We start from the raw sequence: 18,468 nt of genomic DNA, 5'->3' as shown, positions 1-18,468 counted from the left end.
TACACTGATTACTAGAAATGGGTTAAATTAAGACATAAATGTAAGCCAATAAGAAGCTAGAGCTAATGGGCCAAGCAATCTTTTAAATAATATAGTTTCTGTGTAATTATTTCGGGTCTGAGCTGCCAGGCTGCCAGAAAACAAGAGGCCCTCCTTATAACACTAAAATCAGGGCATTTGCATAAAAATTGATGAGACTGGAAAACATTATGTGAAACAAAATAAGCTAAACTCAGAAACACAAGTTCAATTCTTCTCTCATATGCAGAACCCAAATTTAACATTACAGGGGCTGGGAGATGGCTCAGTGGTTAAAGTGCCTGCCATACAAGCTTGAGGACCAGAGTTCTGCTCCCTGGAAACCATATAAATGCTGAGGGATCTGGTGTTTCAACTGTAATGCCAGCTTTGGAAGATAACAGCAGAGACCATGTAAATTGGCTAGCAAGATCAGCTGTATCAGTGAGATCTTGGTTCAATTGAGACTCCCTAACTCAATAAGGATGATTCCACATATTAACTTTGGGCTCACACATACACACAAATACACACACATGCACATACACACATCTATACACATGCATACACATGTATAAACATGTATGCCATAAACACAAAAACAAAAAAAGGAAATTAAATATATAAAAATAGAATCACATGTGTTCTGTGCACATGCATATGTGTGCATACAGGTTATAAAACAAGAAAGATCATGAGAACGAAGAAAGCATTCTTAAGGTAGGGGGGAACAGAGAGGGGAGTATTGGGGAGGAAGACAACCGCTAGCACAGTGAGAGCCATTACTTTGTGTTTTGTCTTAAGCCAATGCTTAAAAAGAGAGCTTCAGTAATCAAACGTGCTATACTCCTCCAGGCGGCACACCTAGACAAAGGCTTCATAGGCACCCTCTCTGCACAGAATGAACCCCCCACATGCTGACTCCCTGTCATGTAACCAACAACCCTGCATTTAATGATATTCAGTTTCCAGAGGGCAATGTTTAAACCGGTCACTCTGCAGGTCTCCGATTCCACTTTTAACAAACACTGTTTCCAGAGTTTTCACTAAGGTGAATAGTAGAGAATTCACAGAAGGGACCTTGGCATCAAATTCAGCTCTAGAATTTCTCAGAAGAGAAAAACAGAATACTAACTATTTCAAGTGTTTAATATATATGCAAAGCATATTATATTATATATAATGTTAAAGCCATAACTCTGAAATAATAATAGAGATACAAGAGTTGGCTGCTAACACTACCTTATGACCTTTGATTATACAAGGAAGGTGAAATGATCATTAGATATGCTTTATCACCTAAAGGTTCATGTAATAGAAACTTGGCCTCCCATGATGGAGCAACCTCTAAGAGGCAAAGCTAGTAAAAGCCAGATCAGATCTCCATCTTCATGAACATTTTAATGCTGGTCTTATGGAATGGGTTGGGCTATGTTCACTGGAGCCAGATGTTATAAAAGAACGGTTGTGGCTACTCCCTGACCTTTGCTCATGTCACTTCTGTAGATGGCAGGCCTCCTTCACACTTCTCTGCCATGTTGTGACCCAGCCACAGGTCCTTCAGAAATCTCATGATTTGGGACATTCCAGTCAACAGAATCAAAACTAAATTAATTTCTTTATAAAGCTCTTGACCTCAGATGTTTCATTATGCACCTCAAAACAGATTAAGACAGGGATAATGCTCACTCCCTTCCCACCAGAACAGCAGTCATACTGGATTTAGAGCCCCAACCTAAGCAAATGTGACCTCATTTGCCCTTAAGTTACATCTGCAAAGATCCTATTTCCAATAAGCAGACATTCATGGAAACCACAGGTCAAGATATCAACACATCTTTTGGGCAACAAAGTTCAACCCATTGTATACAACAATGTCTGGGGCGGGGATCTAGTTATTCTTGAGGATAATAGAATAGAAAGGGTTCTGAAAAGGATAGCTTATACACAAATATTTAAACTATGTATAAAACTCATTCCAAGATGCTTTAATACCTATTTTCCTCAAAAAGAAGAAACATAAAACATATGCTCTGAGCCCCATTCCAGCCCTCTCCAGAATCTAAGTTATTTCTTCTGAAACCCAAGCTGTGCAAATGTCATGATCAGCTGTGTCTGCAGAACAGCTCTCCTGAGGTCAAGTGTAAACATCACATTTCTCCAAGCTCACAGCAAGCCCAACTGTTCCTCTCTACTCCACCCCTAGCCAGTGGGGTGCATATGCTCTGTGTGCGTGTGTGTGTGTGTATGTGTGTTGTGTGTGAGTATGTGTGTAAAATAATGGAGAAAAATCTAAAGAAGCTGGAAGTTAATTTTTTATCTTAAGAACTTTAAAAGATGGAGTATCCTAGCCACCATACTCTCGTCCATCTCACCCTGAACCCTGAATCTGAGTCCCATCTTTTCTTCAGCATCACAACCCCCTACAGCTTTTATGGTAAAATTACTGAATCTCAGCGGCCACCTCCTTCAGTCAAGATAACCCAAAGTTCCACTTCTGAAAGCACAGCTCAAGTGTTTGTAGAATGCCCATTGCTGATATCTAGAGCTCTTTCTCAACCTTGAAGAGAGATAAAAATCCCAAGAAATGTCCTTGGAAATGCGAGAGTGGACTGGCTTCTGGTTCTAAGGTGCTGTAAGAAGTCTATGGAATGCCAATGCCTGGGAGAAAATCAAACAAAGATCTCGTGAGTTACTTGGTGAATCTAATGACTATGTGTTGGTGTTTTAGCTCACAGCTTTGCTGGCCACACAAAGAAGCCTTTCTTAAATGAAGCAAAAATCTAAGACTGATTCTCTGTCCTTTCCCATAGGAAAACAAGTACTGGAGCATTGGGTTTAACATGTGACACCCAATTCATATATACAGACCCACAGGCAACCAGCATCCCTGACCTATGAGAATAGCAAAAGTGAAAACAGCAACCTGGAATCTACTCCTTCCCTTCAGGGTTATAGAATGATACCATAGGGGACATATTTTGACCTTGAAACAAAGACTTTGGATATGTATTTAGGGTGTACCATTCAAGTCATTGCAGTCACCTGACAAACATGCCAGCTCCTCGCAGTGTTTCTTCGAATGTGTTCAAAATGGATAGATTCTCAAATCCACAGAGCGTGTAGCCACATCATTAGATAGAACAAGTAGTCAGAAGATTACTGCATGTGGCCGGTCATGAGGATTAGCACCTGTGGATAACAGCACCTGTGGATAGCAGTGCCAGGAAGAGTGGACTTCAGGATCATAGGTATCTCAACTGTTGTTCATGCTATTTGAAGAATAATGTCCTAAAATGCTTCTCTGGAAATAGCCTTTTTTTAAAAAAATTTTTCCCAGTGGATTGTCTCATGGAGGCATAAGACATTAAAATGCCAACAAAGGAAGATGGACCCTGAAAAATGAGAAGGCTTTGAAAAGTGGGAGGACGAGTGAGCACCACGTCTTTTCATCAGGGAACTCAGGATGTCAGTAAGTTCCTCTCCACCGTTCCATAAGTGCCAAGGGAGTGTCTGTCTCACAGGGCTCAAAATTTCTAGGATGCTGTCCTCTGACACTGAAAAAAAAAATCCCTGCATAAAATTAAAAGGTGCTATTGGCTACTTTCCAATATCGTTTCATCCACCTGGCTGATCTGAGGAGTCTTTCTCTGTGTTCTGTGAAGAAGCACTGAAGCCTGTCCACTCTCCCTGCCAGGGACAGGCTTTGCATATGAGCCCGTTTTATGACCTGACTTTGTAGCACAGGCCAACAGAGGCAGGGTGCAAGGCAAACGGCTGTGTGATTGTTATTCTGTGTCACATTGCTTACATCTCAGAAAGAGTACATTTCACAATCTGAATAATCTACTTCGTGTTTACTATACATCTAGCCTGAGAGCCTCTGATAATGGATGAACACTGACTGCTAAATATTGAACAAAGGAAAAGAGCCTTAGTGAGCCTTCAGACTGCTGGCAGTTGAAAAAAAGCTGTAGTCTTTTTCATTTGCCTAACAGTTTCCATAAGTAAATGATGTTTACTCCCCAGGTTTCTGAGCCACTGTGGGGCCCCTTTCCTTTCAAAAAATGCAATGGCCACCTGAGAGCTGCAACATTTGCCTTGGAAATGCTTTCACCTGGCTCCTCATGACTGGCCATTTGCAGTGTTGCAAAGTGGTACAGAAAACAGAGGAGGAATGACGTCAGCTTTGACACTGAAGGTATGGATTTGCATCTGGGGCTTTTCACTGGCTATGTAGTGTCTCTGGACCAGCCATTTCACATCTCTCTGAGCCTCTGTTTTTTCACTGTAATCTAAGAACAGTACCAAGCTTTAATTTTATGGGTTTGCTAGCAAAGATAAGTGAGAAAATTAAAAACATTATTTGTTGAACAACAGTTGTGTGCCAGGCACAGTTCTCATCACAGAATACATTCAACAAAGCAGATAAAATAGTCTAGTCTACATGATATTACTTAATAGTAATAGAAGCCCTGTAACAAAATACAAATATACTAAATAAACTTGTATTTAATGCAAGAGTGATGAAATTAGACATCCCAGGATCAACACTTTGCAACACTTTTTGTTCTTTTTATTCATATCTTATTTCCTCTTCTCACTTCCTGTTCCCAAAGTTCTTACCACTTCACTAATGAACAATCAATGAACATTTAATGAACAAATGAATGTTATTCATTCATTTGCTCAGCAAATGTTATATAATTATTAGCTGTATCCAAGGTTCTAAAAACAGAATAAAACAAGGTCAGCCATATTCTCAAAAACCTAACCATATAGCAAAGAGATTGGCTCATAAGCAAATCCCATGCATCAGAACAAGTGGCATAAATGAGAAAATGAACAGCTATCCATGTGGCTCCAAAAGTAGAAAATGTGAGCAGAATAAAACTAAAGGAAGGTTATATCCAGGTCAAAGAACAGCAGGGATGGTTCTAGACAATGAGGGGCTGAATGAATAAGAACAAATAATACTGACATGCACATATGTCACATTAAAGTTAATTACCATATATGCTCAGTAAAATAACAACAGCAATAGTAATAAATGTGCTATGCAGATACTTCCATGGGCAAAGTACTTGTGTATGCCTGAAGATCTGAGTTCAGATCCCCAGCACCCACATACAAGATGTCTTCAGTAGCATGCACCTGTTACCCCAGCATTAGGAAGGCAGAGCTGATAAATCTCCAAAGCCTGCTGACCAGCCAGATCAAAAACGATGAGCTCCAGGTTCAGTGAGAGACCCCATCTCAAAAATAAGGGGGGGAATGACAGAACATACTCAGTGTTGCCTTCTGGCCTCTATCTGTGTAAGCACATGCATGCGTGAGAGCATACAAACACCCACCACAAATGCAAATGAGTGCAATACATACACACACACATACAACACCACTGATTCTCATTTTTCTTCCTTTCTCCCCTCTCCACTCCTCTTCATCCTTTTCTCCTCCCTTCCACTTCTCCCCACTTACCCCACTCTGCCCCTCCTCTTATTTCTTCTTCCTCAGTCTCTCTCCCTCTCTTTTATCATGCATTTTATCAGTGATAGAATTCTAAGTGGTCCTACCCACTGTGTTTCAGTGTTAGAGGATGAAGAAGAAACATCTCAACAAGAACTAGAATGAATAAAACCTTCATATGATAAAGAAGTAAAGATGGCCCTCCGCAGCCATCAGATTCAACCCAGAAACCCAAGAAGGGCAATGGACCTGCATAGACCCCTCTGTGTTGCAGCAGAGGGATCTTATTGCCTCCCTAGGGAACAGATGTAGAGCTGAATGTCAGTCAGGTAGCATAAGACACACATGTTTAAGCAGAACAAAGCATCACACTACACAATGAGTCAGAAAGGGATTCCACACAAGGTGATTGTGGTGGTTTGAATAGAAATGATCCCCGTAGGCTCATGTCTTTTCTTGGTCCATAGGGAGTGGTGCTACTAGGAGGTATGGTCTTGTTGGGGTAGGTGTGGTCTACTATTAGCAAGGGTGTCACTGTGACAGCAGGCTTTGAAGTCTCATATGTTCAAGCTATGCCTAGTGTGGTACCCAGACTCCTGCTGCCAGTGGATCAGTTCCTCCTCCAGCACCATATCTTCCTGCACACTACCATGATCATAATGATAATGGACTAATCCTCTGAAACTGCAACAAGCTCCAATTTAATGGTTTCCTTTATAAGAGTTGCCATGGTCACGGTGTCTCTTCACAGCAATAGAAACCCTAACTAAAACAGTGATAAACCCAACACAAAGTATGAGGAGTCTATACTTTGTCAGGAAGTATCTTAGGCTCAAGATTTTTTTTATGCAACTTAGAAGGGGTACTAATAACTTATGGCTATTTTCTCCAACCATTTCCACTCTTCAGCTCAATTTCCTCAACACAGAACACACCAACCTCGGAACCCCTGGGATGATAGCTTTTTGTCAAGAAATGTGGACTCACTCTGTGCGAAGCTTATTTAAAGCCTGGGGGCCACAAGGATTCTCCCTTGCTGTGAAAACTCATACTTGGTTTCTGTGCCAATGGTGGGGGTCCATTAACTAAACTAAATTAAATTAAAGGATTAGACAGAATGATAGACTGTTTTGAAATGTAAATTCCAGTCTCTTATCTTGATCAGTCTCATGATGCCTCTGGGAAAGTCACTTTCTATCCTGGCCTCATTCTCCTTGTCATAACAAGATTGCCATAACAAACTGTGACAGACTTGCTTCAGAGTTTGGGAGGCTATCCAATACGCAATATCACCAAGTTTGCCTTCTTCTGGGCTACTCTCCTTGACTTACAGATGGCAGCCATCTTGCCACCTTTTTTGTGGTCATTTTTTTCTTGTAGATACAGTCTTAATATTTTAATATTTGATTCCGCTTCTTATAAGGCTGCCTGTCATTTAAGTTTTAATTCATTTTGAGTTGATTTTTTTAAAGACTTCTTAATCTGCAAAGGCTTTACCTCTAAATACAGTCACATCACAAGGTTAAAGCATCAATCCATGGCATTAAAGAGATAGAAATTAAACACTCCAATCTGCAGAAGGAGAAGCTGGGAAACTTAAGGGACCAGTTAATGAAAGCGGAGGACTTTTCTCACACAGCCCCATGAAGCCTGGGTGTTCCTTTAATAAGATTTGAATTTTACCCATTTTCCTTACGCACTAAGTACATCCCTCTCTTTATGGTAAAGATTATGATCCTGTAATTTTAGTAATAAAGAGTGGTCAGATAAAGAATATAGAGGCCAGAGAAATAAGTCAAAGTGTGAGTACTAGAAAATATAACATTGTTATATTTATATATACCATGGTTGTTGGGGATCTAGAGACTCCAGATGGGACAACACACAACCCCAGCATCCGGTTCTCATTTTTCCTATAAACCATAACTGTGCGGCAACACAGAGGTGAGTCCCACAGTCCACATGAGAGGTGACCCAGCCGGTCTATGCTCGAGAACATGATTGCCCGTGGTGGCTAAAACCTGACAGAGTGTGCAGAAGTGAGCTCAGTACACAGGGCAGGCTCTCATTCTCTCACACTGTCCGATGTCATAACTTTCTGTACAGTCCAAGTTCTCCATCATCAGAGTGAATCAAATTCACATGGTCTTAATCCGTGGACAATTGACTAATTAACAGATTTCACAGTGCGAGTCAGTGTAATTCCCTCAATCTTGTCAAACCTTGCCTTAAGGCTATTTCTCAACTTATTTTCTTTAGAAACAAAGTAGTTTGTTATGCAAATAAATAAATCAGCTAAACATGTGAGCCCTAAACTCCACAGAGTCTCAATCTGCCAAATACAAAGGAGCTCAAAGAGTGTAAAAGAAGAAGATAATAGTCTAAAGTAGCCATGAGGTTTTTGTTGTTGTTGTTTTGTTTTGTTTTGTGGGAGTTTTGTTTAGGTTTTTGTGGGTTTTTTACTTTATAGGTTAGAATTCTCCACTTTCTTCGACTCTCATTGTCACCTCCAAAATCATGACATCAGATCTTAAATCGAATGTGTTTTGTACTTTACAAAGGGATTTCTTATCCATTATCTCACTAGCTCTTCAGTAAAATTGCATGAACTCATTATTTCTAACCAGAGGATTGGGGGAGAGAGAAACATACCCCAAGATGTCATTGGCCAGATAGTTTATTGGAAATTGTAAGCTCCAGGTTCCAAACTAGAGACAGTGTGTCAAAAAATAAGGCAGAGAGCAAGAAAGAAAGACATCTGACATGGTCACCTTGGGCTTCTCACATCCTCACATAGGCCAGCATACAACACCCTGCAAGCATACAACATATACAGTCACAAAAGAATGGATGGATGGATGGATGGATGGATGGATGGATGGATGGATGGATGGATAGATGAATGGATGGACGAATAAAATTCTGTGGCCTCTTATCTTCAGATCCTTTTCTACATCAACCTGGAGGTATCTTGCCATCTTACCATAAGACCATTCAGGAAACCTATGGACACATAGTAAGAAACTGAAGGCTTATACAATTGGAACCTGCTGAAAGTCACATGAATGAATATGGAGGTGAACTTCGCAGCCTCTCACACCATCTGACAAACACAGCTTACCTTCACCATCGTTAAAGGCTCTGGACCAGGACACTGGGCAGGGACCACTCTGCTCCTCCATCCCTAATTCCTCACTCGAGTACTTATCAGTGGTAAAACTGTCAATGACGTCCATACTGGACTTTCCAATTGTAATTAAGGGTTTTATTTTTTATTCTCTCTCTCTCTCTCTCTCTCTCTCTCTCTCTCTCTCTCTCTCTCTCTCTCGTGTTTGTATTTGTATGTGTAACTGCAGTTACCATCATAGGCCATCAAAAGGCAGCCATTACTCCTGGAACTGGAGTCAGGTGGTTATGAACATCTTATGGGTACTAGGAATCCAACCCAAGTTGTTTTTTTTTTTTTAAAAAAGCTACAAGTGCTTTAACCACTTAACTGACTCTCCAATCCCCCAGTACCTATCCAATAATAAATATTTGCTGGGTTGCACTATAAGGGCAATCTGCCACAAAACAGTAGATAATTCAATACCCAAGACTACATATATTGCATAGTGACATGACACATAGCAATAATAATATGCATATTTCTTTCATCTTTATGCTGCTTTGTTTTTTTTTTTTTTGTGAAATTGGTAAGCTAAAGTCATCTGGGAAGAGGAAACCTCAATTGAAACATAATGCTCCCCCTGCAAAAGAAGCTTCTGTGCCCCTTACAGTGAGAGGCAACATGGATCATGAACTTCCATATGGCTTCTATAGCAACAGCATGGTTCACAAACATCCACATGGCTGCCAGGGTCAGCCTGGCCCACAGACCTCAGCCTGGTCTCTGGCTGCAGCACAGACTATGGACATCAATAAGGTCTTTATCTGCAGCACAGACAACAGAATCCATCATAGCCCTTGGCAACAGCAGAGGCCTGACATCAACATGGCTTCAGGTGTCAGCACAGACCATGGACATCCATGTGGCCCCCAGCTTGAGGGCTGCAGACTCACAGTTGAGAATGAGAGACACAGAAGGCTTTTGTTACAACCTCTCTTCCCCACCTCCACCCTCACCTGCCAAAAGGAGGCAGTGTAGACAGAAAGCCATTGAAGAGAACTCTTAACAATTGTGACAGGGATCCTGAAGGGTAGCTCTTCACAGTTGATGGCTTCTGGCAGGGGTGGGAGTGGGAAAGGACTCAGTTTCCTTTAAGGGGCTGGTCACGGGGAGTTTGACATGGTCCAGTGAGTATCTGGGCAAGACAAACTACACCTGGTGTTTTTTATTGTGTTTTATTTTCTTCTTTGGGGGGAGTATTACAGGGGTAAGGTGGACCTAGGAGAACTAGGAGGTGAGTGTGTTTGAGATACTTGTGAGGGGCTCCCAAGTGATCAATGGAAGTGTTTTGTTGGAAAAAAAGAAAAGGAAGACGATGAGGGAAGGAAAAGGGAAAAAGGATGCACGCATCAATTTGCCCATGGGACACATTTCTTGAGTTATGATTGGTGCGGGCAGGCCCAGTTGATTACTGTAGGCAGTTCCACCTCAGGAAGGAAGTCCTGAGTTGGATAAGAGAAGAGGCTGAGCAAGTCACGGAAAGCAAAGAGTTCTGCTCCACAGTCTTTGCTTTAAGCCTTGCTTACAGGTTCCTGCCTGGAGTTCCTCAGAGACGAACTGTGATGTAGAAAGGTAAGATGGAAAAAACCTTCCCCTCCCCAACTTGGTTTAGTCAGTGTTTTATTCCAAGAATAGGAAACCTAGTGAGAAAAATTCCCAAGGTGCCGTCATCAGGATGAGTAAGCATCTTTGAAACAAAAGACACAAGTTTTACTTCTTCTTGAGGTTTAAAGGAGAGAAAATATTTTGCATAAAACAATGCACAGCACAATGCTGACTTTATAAAGCAAGCTTTTGTTCTAAGAGCCTTGGTAATAATTCCAAATACTCGAGAGCAACAAAATAATGTCAAACTGGAGCCAGGCATAGCATTTAACATGCACATTCTGGGTCTAGCCAGCTCTCAGCCGGCAAGGGCTTCGGCTGCCTAGAAGGCTTCCTATTTCTGAAAAGGTATATCGCAGGCTCCTTCCCATTGCTTACTTGCTTCCTCTAACTCACCTCATTTCCAGCTCATGGAATCTTGTCTGCCCGGCTCATGTCCAGCTGTGCTGTTGAAAGCATGACCACCACGGATCCTAAGGTCTGAAGACGTGGGCTGCTTTCGCTTTGGACTAAGGCTTTAGTCATTTGCTTGACACACCTACACTGACAGGCCAGATTCACCTACTCTCTCCACCAATAGCAACACCTGGTCTCCGTGACTTCTTTTACTCTTCAATGTGGGCATATTAGTATTCATTCTCTACTCTCTATATCTTACCAGAAATGTATCCTCAAGGCTTAGCAAAAGCCGAGTAAACATATGAGTTCATAGGGGGATGTTTCACACCCAAACTGTAACACAAGAGAAGATTCAGCCGACTCCCAACCTTCCCTCTGATTTGGCTACTCATTGCCCAGTTTGCCCTCTAGTGGTTTGTTTCCCAGCACAGGCAGCACAGGAAACCTGCAGAGGTCATTCATGTCACTCTACCCACCCCCCCCCCCCACCTACCCTGAGGATTCAGCAGGGTGGGATCTTGCTAAGATCTCTGGCAAGTAAAGGGAAAGAAAGAGATGCTGATGCTGTATTTATTTTGGGAGCTGCGTCAGAGACACCGAGAAAGAAGTGAAATAAAATTACTGGTTCCCCGGTTGAAAATACAATTCATCCACATCTGAAGAGCATAGCAAAAAGGAATGTTTGTCAATGTCCCCATAAAAATATGAAATCAGTCTATTAATAAAAGAAAAATATAGCAACTTCTCGGAGCAGTTCTGCAGAGTCAGCTGAACTGTGTGTAGAACGTCCTTCTACATACATCCTCACTTCAACAAACCTACTTAGTGCTCTACTGCTCGGGACCATCAAAATTATTTTGTGTGACTGTAGATTAGATTTACCGTAATGGAGAGAAGCATCTTTACGAGTTCATCTCCTCACTCACTATAGTACATTAAATACTTCACTATCATTACCATTAAATAAAAATGTTCTTGAGGTATGTTTGCTGAGACCAAGCTATTGAAACATTGAGCAAGAGAAAAATGTAGTTAAGGTAAGGGGAATGTCAGAATATTATAATTTTACTGAAAGACTAAGAAGACAGTAGAGAAAGGGAAACAGTCTAAAAATTAACACACAGTCAATGATAAAAAAGGCCTAAAAGTCCAGGATCCTTGGGGTGGGAAAGGGGGATGATCTCAGATGACCTCAGGAACAGGAACCCTCCCTAACACCACGTCTGAGTGCATGCCCTCTGCTAAACAAGGTGTTAAACACTTCATGTGCACGGTATCACATGCCTCTTGAGAACTCTGTAAAATAGCATTTCTTTTACTTTCTGCATTTAATAAATAAAAGCTACTAAACTTGGGAAAATCAGTTCATTTTTCCTAGTCTCTTCCAGCTAATAAAGGGTAAGAGTCAGAGGCAACATCTCGGTCCTTCTTTTTCTATTTCTCATTGTTATTTCGTTCTGATGTAAACAGTATTCTTTAGCCGTCATGTGTCAGAAAGTAGGTAAAAAGACCTCTGGGGTAACATTCCTCCACTTAATGATTCTGGAGAAAAGTCTCTAGCTCACACACAAAAAACTCAGTGATGTCCTTTTAGCATGGCTTAGATTACAGGAAGTTCTGCCACTCGTCCATATATGGATCACACGCCCTACCTTAAACACAGCATTGCTACAATTCCATTTTCTTAGTAGACTGGAATTCCTACAGGAGATGGCTAAGCAAGGCAGGCTGGAAGTAGACACTGGCTACTGCATCATGGAGGGACAGTGGGAAACGATGTTCAGACCTCATTCACCCCAGGAATTCCAGGAAGAGTCCATGGAGATGAGAAGACCAGGAATGAAGAACGACATGGAGATGTTTAACAACATAACTTGTTCAGAAAGCTGCAAGGTTTCGGGTATATCTGGAGGACACGGTGTGTGTGGCAGGAGGATTGACCCCAAGGAGCTCATGCTTCATCCTGAAGGCAGTGATGGGTCACAGAAGGGGTTTACTCAAAGGAATAATGTGATGAGCGCCAATTATGAGAAAAGATCACCATTTGGGCAGGTATAAAAGGAAGGTTAGAAGTAGAAAAATCCGTGGAGAAACTGGCAATAGTTCAAGCGAGAGAAAATGAGCCAGTGAACAAAAGCTGTGGTCCTAGGGTGGTGATCAAAGAGGTGATGCTGAGAGGCAGATTTGAAGGGAAGTCTGGACTCCCACTGGGAACCTGATTGTCCAGCTGCCCACTGATGCTCAGCCATCAGAGCTGCTCCAACAGGACCCCCCAAGACAGCGAGGAGACCAAACTCCAGAAGCAGTAGCAACTGTATCTGCAGCATGTACAAGTCTCAAGTCCAAACTGCTGGTTTTGTAATTTACAGAAGTCACTAGAGCCTCTTAAGTCTTGGAAAAGGAATATGGACACCATTTTTTTTTCCTGAAAAGGTCTTCAATAAATAGAATTTAACAGCTGGATAGCCAAAACTACTGAAGGTAGAATGGGATATAGAAACATCTGGGCCAGCGGTGTGGGTTGAAATGACCTCCATCCCTGAAGATCCCAAATTCTCGGAAGATGTTCCTCTGGCAATCCTGTTGTTTTCCTTTACAAGGGTTAAAATTAATAACACATGTAGCAACAAATGAACTTCACAGTGACACTGTAAATGAATCTGTCTTAATCACTAATTTACTTAGGGGACATAGAAAGAAAAGTTTAAAGATGAGACATTAACACTGAAAGACTTCCAGAGTGTCCTTTATGGGTTCAGGTGACAGAATAAAGCTAAGTCATAGGCAATGATCTAATTGTTGTGGTACATATATTAAAAGGTGCATATAGGGGCTGGAGAGATGGCTCGGTAGATAAGAGCACTGGCTGCTCTTCCTGAGTTCAATTCCCAGCAACCACATGGTGGCTCACAACCATCTGTAATGAGATCTGGTGCCCTCTTCTGGCGTGTGGGGATACATGGAGGCAGAATGTTGTATACATAATAAAAAAATAAATCTTTTAAAAAAATAAATAAAAGGTGCATATATTAGGGATGGTTCAACATACAAAAATCTGTCAATGTAATCCACCATATAAACAAACTGGAAAAAAATCCACATGATCATCTCATTAGATGCTGAAAAAGCCTTCGACAAAATACAACATGGCTTCATAATAAAGGTCTTGGAGAAAGCAGGGATACAAGGAACATGCCTAAACAAAATAAAGGCAATATACAGCAAGCCAACAGCCAACATCAAACTAAATGGACAGAAACTCAAAGTGATCCCACTGAAATCAATAACAAGACAAGGTTGTCTACTCTCTCCACATCTATTCATTATAGTACTTGAGGTTCTAGCTAGAGCAACAAGACAACAAAAGAGATCAAGGGGATACAAATAGGAAAATTGGAAGTCAAATTCTCACTGTCTGTTGATGATATGATAGTTTACATAAGTAACCCAAAAAATTCTACCAAGGAACTACCACAACTTATAAACACCCTTAGTAATATAGTAGGATACAAGATCAACTCAAAAAAACCAGTATCACTCCTTTACACAGATGATACATGGGCTTAGAAAGAAATCAGAGAAACATCCCCCTTCACAATAGCCACAAATAGCATAAAATATCTCAGAGTAAGTCTAACCAAACAAGTGGAAGACCTGTATGACAAGAACTTTAATCTTTGAAGAAAGAAGTTGAAGGAGACTCCAGAAATAGAAAGATCTCTGATGCTCTTGGGTAGGTAGAATCAACATAGTAAAAATGGCAATTTTACCAAAAGCAATCTACAGATTCAATGCAATACCCATCAAAATCCCAGAAAAATTCTTTGCAGACCTAAAAGAACAATACTCAACTTCATATGAAAAAGCAAAAAACCCCAGGATAGCCAAAACAATACTGTAAAAATAAAGGAACTTCTGGAGGCATCACAATCCCTGATTTCAAACTCTACTACAAAGCTACAATACTGAACACAGCCTGGTATTGGCATAAAAATGGAGAGGAGAACCAATGGAACAAATCGAAGACCAGGATATCAATCCACATAATTACAAACACCTGATTTTTTACAAAGGAGCACAAAATAAAAAAAATGGAAAAATGAAAGCATATTCAACAAATGGTGCTAGTATAACTGGATGTCAACATGTAGAAGAATGAAAATAGACCCATATCTACCACCATGCACAGAGTTCAAGTCCAAATGGACTTCTGCTCATGTGTCTGTTATACTTGACGTTTCTTCATTCCCTTGTGACTCCATTCAGGTCCATTTCTGGAGCCCTGCAAGGATTCAGAAGAGCAAGACACCAAGGAATCAAATATCAGCTCTTCTCTGTATGCCACAGGAATCTACATGCCAGTTTCCTCATCAGCAAAATATGGATAATAGAAAACCAGCTTCATCCAACTGCCAAGAAGACTGAGAAGTGTTCAGCATAGTGCCTAACAGGGAGTTAATTGCGAAGTATTTAATTTCTAAAGGATTTTTAAATATACATACTTGCCTGTCTAGAAAATATTCTGTCTGTAGGCTTCAACAAACTGCATAGAGAATTCAGCTTGGGGACTCTGTGGAGGAGGACGCAGGAGGGAGACAGTCCCCACGCTAGCAGTGATTATACATTTGTAATTCTAAACCAGGTATCATACAGAACATGTGTTGAAATAAATCAAATTAATTGATTTGAAATAAACCAGACTCTAGTGGAAGCCTCAAACTAGTCTAGCAGAACTGACTACTTGAATTTGACTCTCGGATGAGACAGAACCATTTGAAACCACTCCTGGCAGCCATCCTAACCTCAGAGGCATGCCTGCTAGCCATATGGGCACAACACAGGTGTGCTGGAAGCTACACAGCAAGGAAACTTGTATTGCAACAAACAGATTTATTGTATCAGGTGGAAATCTGATAATACAGAATTACAGAAGCCTGGAGGTGTGGTGGGCTGGAGGACAAACTCTGACAGGTGAAAGCTCAGCTTAAATCTCAGCTAAGGTGCTTATGTATTTGGTCTAGAATTTTAACTTCCTTGGGCCTCAGTACACTTATCCACACCTTGGAGATATCATCACAGGACTTTGTGAGAACCGAAGGGGGGAGAAAGCCTGGTAAAAATAAGTGCTGTGCAAATGTCAGCAATTAGGTCTGGGGCTCAGTGGTAGAACGCCGGCCTAGCATGTACAAACACCTGGGCTCCAGCCCAGCACAGCGATTGCTAATGCAATTGCTGGGGTTGGGGGGAAATTTCCAGCATTATCATTAGAAAATTGCCTACAAGGTTAAGCATAGAAAAGTTGTCTCACAGTGAGAAAGAAGTGTTTTCGAGGCAGATATCTTAGAGGGAGATATCACATGTACAAGGAAAGAAATAAACGGCAGCTATAAGGCAGCAATTATTAATAATATGTTCAAAATAAAAGACAAAAGAAAATGTTGCCAGTAAAAGACTTCATCTTCGGCTGCTCATGCTGAGAATTTCAGAGGTGTTGTGAACAGTGGCATCAGAAGCATCCATCTGACCCTGGAGATGGCTACAAGATGCACAGCGAAGCAACAGTTTCCATGCAGCTGGAAGAGAGCTCCAGTGAAAAAGAGGTTTCTTTTGTTAGAAGTTCATTGAGCTTTAAGACTTTATAATCCTGTATACCTTCAGAGAAGCATGTTAAGATGCATTGCCTATCCGTCCAAAGCATGCAAGAAGTCCCTGAGAAACAGGCTTCCTATAGCACAGTGTTCTTTCTTTGTTTTTGTTTCTCGAGACAGGGTTTAACTGTAGCTTTGGAGACTGTCCTGGAACTTGCTCTGTAGACCAGGCTGGCCTCGAACTCACAGAGATCCACCTGCCTCTGCCTCCAGAGTGCTGGGATTAAAGATGTGAGCCACCACAACCTGTGGTCGTGGCCCCTTTGGGAGTCAAATGACCCTTTCACAGAAGTCACCTAAGACCGTCAGAAGATGCAGATATTTACACTGTAATTCACAACAGTAGCAAAATTACAGCTATGAAGTAGTAATGAAATAATTTTATGGCTGAGGGTCACCACAACATGAAGAACTGGATTAAAGGGTCACAGTGTTAGGAAGGCTGAGAACCATCAGTTACATGAGGATCTGACAGACGTCACTGCCTGCCCCTCACTTAGGCTCTCTTCTGTTCCCATCCACACACTTTCAAAGTGAGATGGTTCTGAATCTATAATTCTAAACTTTATTTTATCTCACCAAGTCTTAGTTTTCCAGTGTTAACTCAGAGTCATCTGAGAGTCACCCGAGTAAACCTCTGCCTTTAAGGATAATCGACAGTTACGGTCCCATCTCTACACATTTCATTATCTCAGATTCTTGCTGTTATCATCAGCAAGATGAACATTGTCACAAGTGTCTAGCTACGCTTATTAAGAGTTTCTGTATGACAGTACAATTGCTCCATTTGTTGTAGAACTAGGAAATGTCCCCCCTTGTAAGAGAATGAACAATTGCTTTCTTCTGTCTTGTATCCTCCTGTAGTGAACATGGAACATCCTATTGACACAAACTCGAACTGTACTGTACTCACTTGTGTTTGACAGATTTTTTTATTTGGAGGGTGCATATATATTTAATTTACATTTCTTTGGTAACTAATGATGTAGCTTTTCTTAGCTATTAGCTATTTCTGAAATTTCTATGCTCTTTCTCCCATGAATTGCCTTATTTTCAGCTGTCATCTTGCTTTTAGGTATGTGTTGCTTTTCAAACTATGCGCATTGCTGGGTGGGGAATATCTTCTCATAGTTTGATGACAAGTTTTTGGTTTTATAATTTTAGTGTACTACTAGGCCACCAATTGTTTTCTTCCTTTTAAAAAAAAGCCATTATCAAATCTTCCAATGAAGTTTTAAAGGTGTTTTTATCCCTTCATATGTATGTCATTAATCCATTGGAAATCAATTCTATGTACAAAATAGAATGCTATGTTCAAATTGGTGCTTAAAACAAGTTCTCCCCACACCATTCTTGACTATGTTGACTCAGGGCTGTGCAGAACTCCCTTCAGCAAATACAGAATTTCTGGATACGCTTGCCCAGGCCACTTCTGAACCTTTGCTTAGCTTCTGACTGCCACTCTATCTCACGCAGTAACTGTGCTTTGTTACACACCCTTCACAATAAAACCTTACATAAAAAAAGTCTTCCTCTCCCTTCACTCCAGACTCCGGGGAATTTTTCCTTGCACTTGGAATGTTTCTGCCCCTGTCTCCCTAGTGCTGGAATTATGACCAGTGTCTCTGGACCTGGATGTCCTTGTAATACTCTTATAAGTAATATTAACCCACAGCTAGGTTATTCTACAATACAACAACTAACACTAATGGTTTAAATCTTAGTTACGATGCCTGCTCCAAACAATTGTGGGTTTTGCCTCCGTGCTTTTCTGCAAGACTCCGTTCAATGAACAGGGCTATCAGAAAAGCTATTTAAAGCACTGCTTTTCTTCTATGGCAGAGGGCGCAGGACAATTTTAAAGGGAAGTAGTACACATACTTCCAAACTGATGGATCCTTCTTTGGCCAGAAACAGTCACATAGCACCAACATATGCAAAAGACGACAGAAAACACAGTTTATTGTGTTTCTGGAAGGCGATCAAACACATTCGATGACCTATGAGTACCACAAGCACACTGCCTCTAGCATCTGTCCCAATACCCTTCCAAAAAGCATGCGTGGTAGGGGGCCGAGAGCTTAAATGCACGTCGAAGAACTTGGCTTCGCAATTGCCATTTTATTTTGTGGAATTCTAGATTTATATCAAGACTGAACT

Source organism: Chionomys nivalis, chromosome 14, assembly GCF_950005125.1.
Source record: "Chionomys nivalis chromosome 14, mChiNiv1.1, whole genome shotgun sequence".
In the NCBI taxonomy this organism is placed as follows: Eukaryota; Metazoa; Chordata; class Mammalia; order Rodentia; family Cricetidae; genus Chionomys; species Chionomys nivalis.
This window is presented reverse-complemented; position numbering follows the sequence as displayed.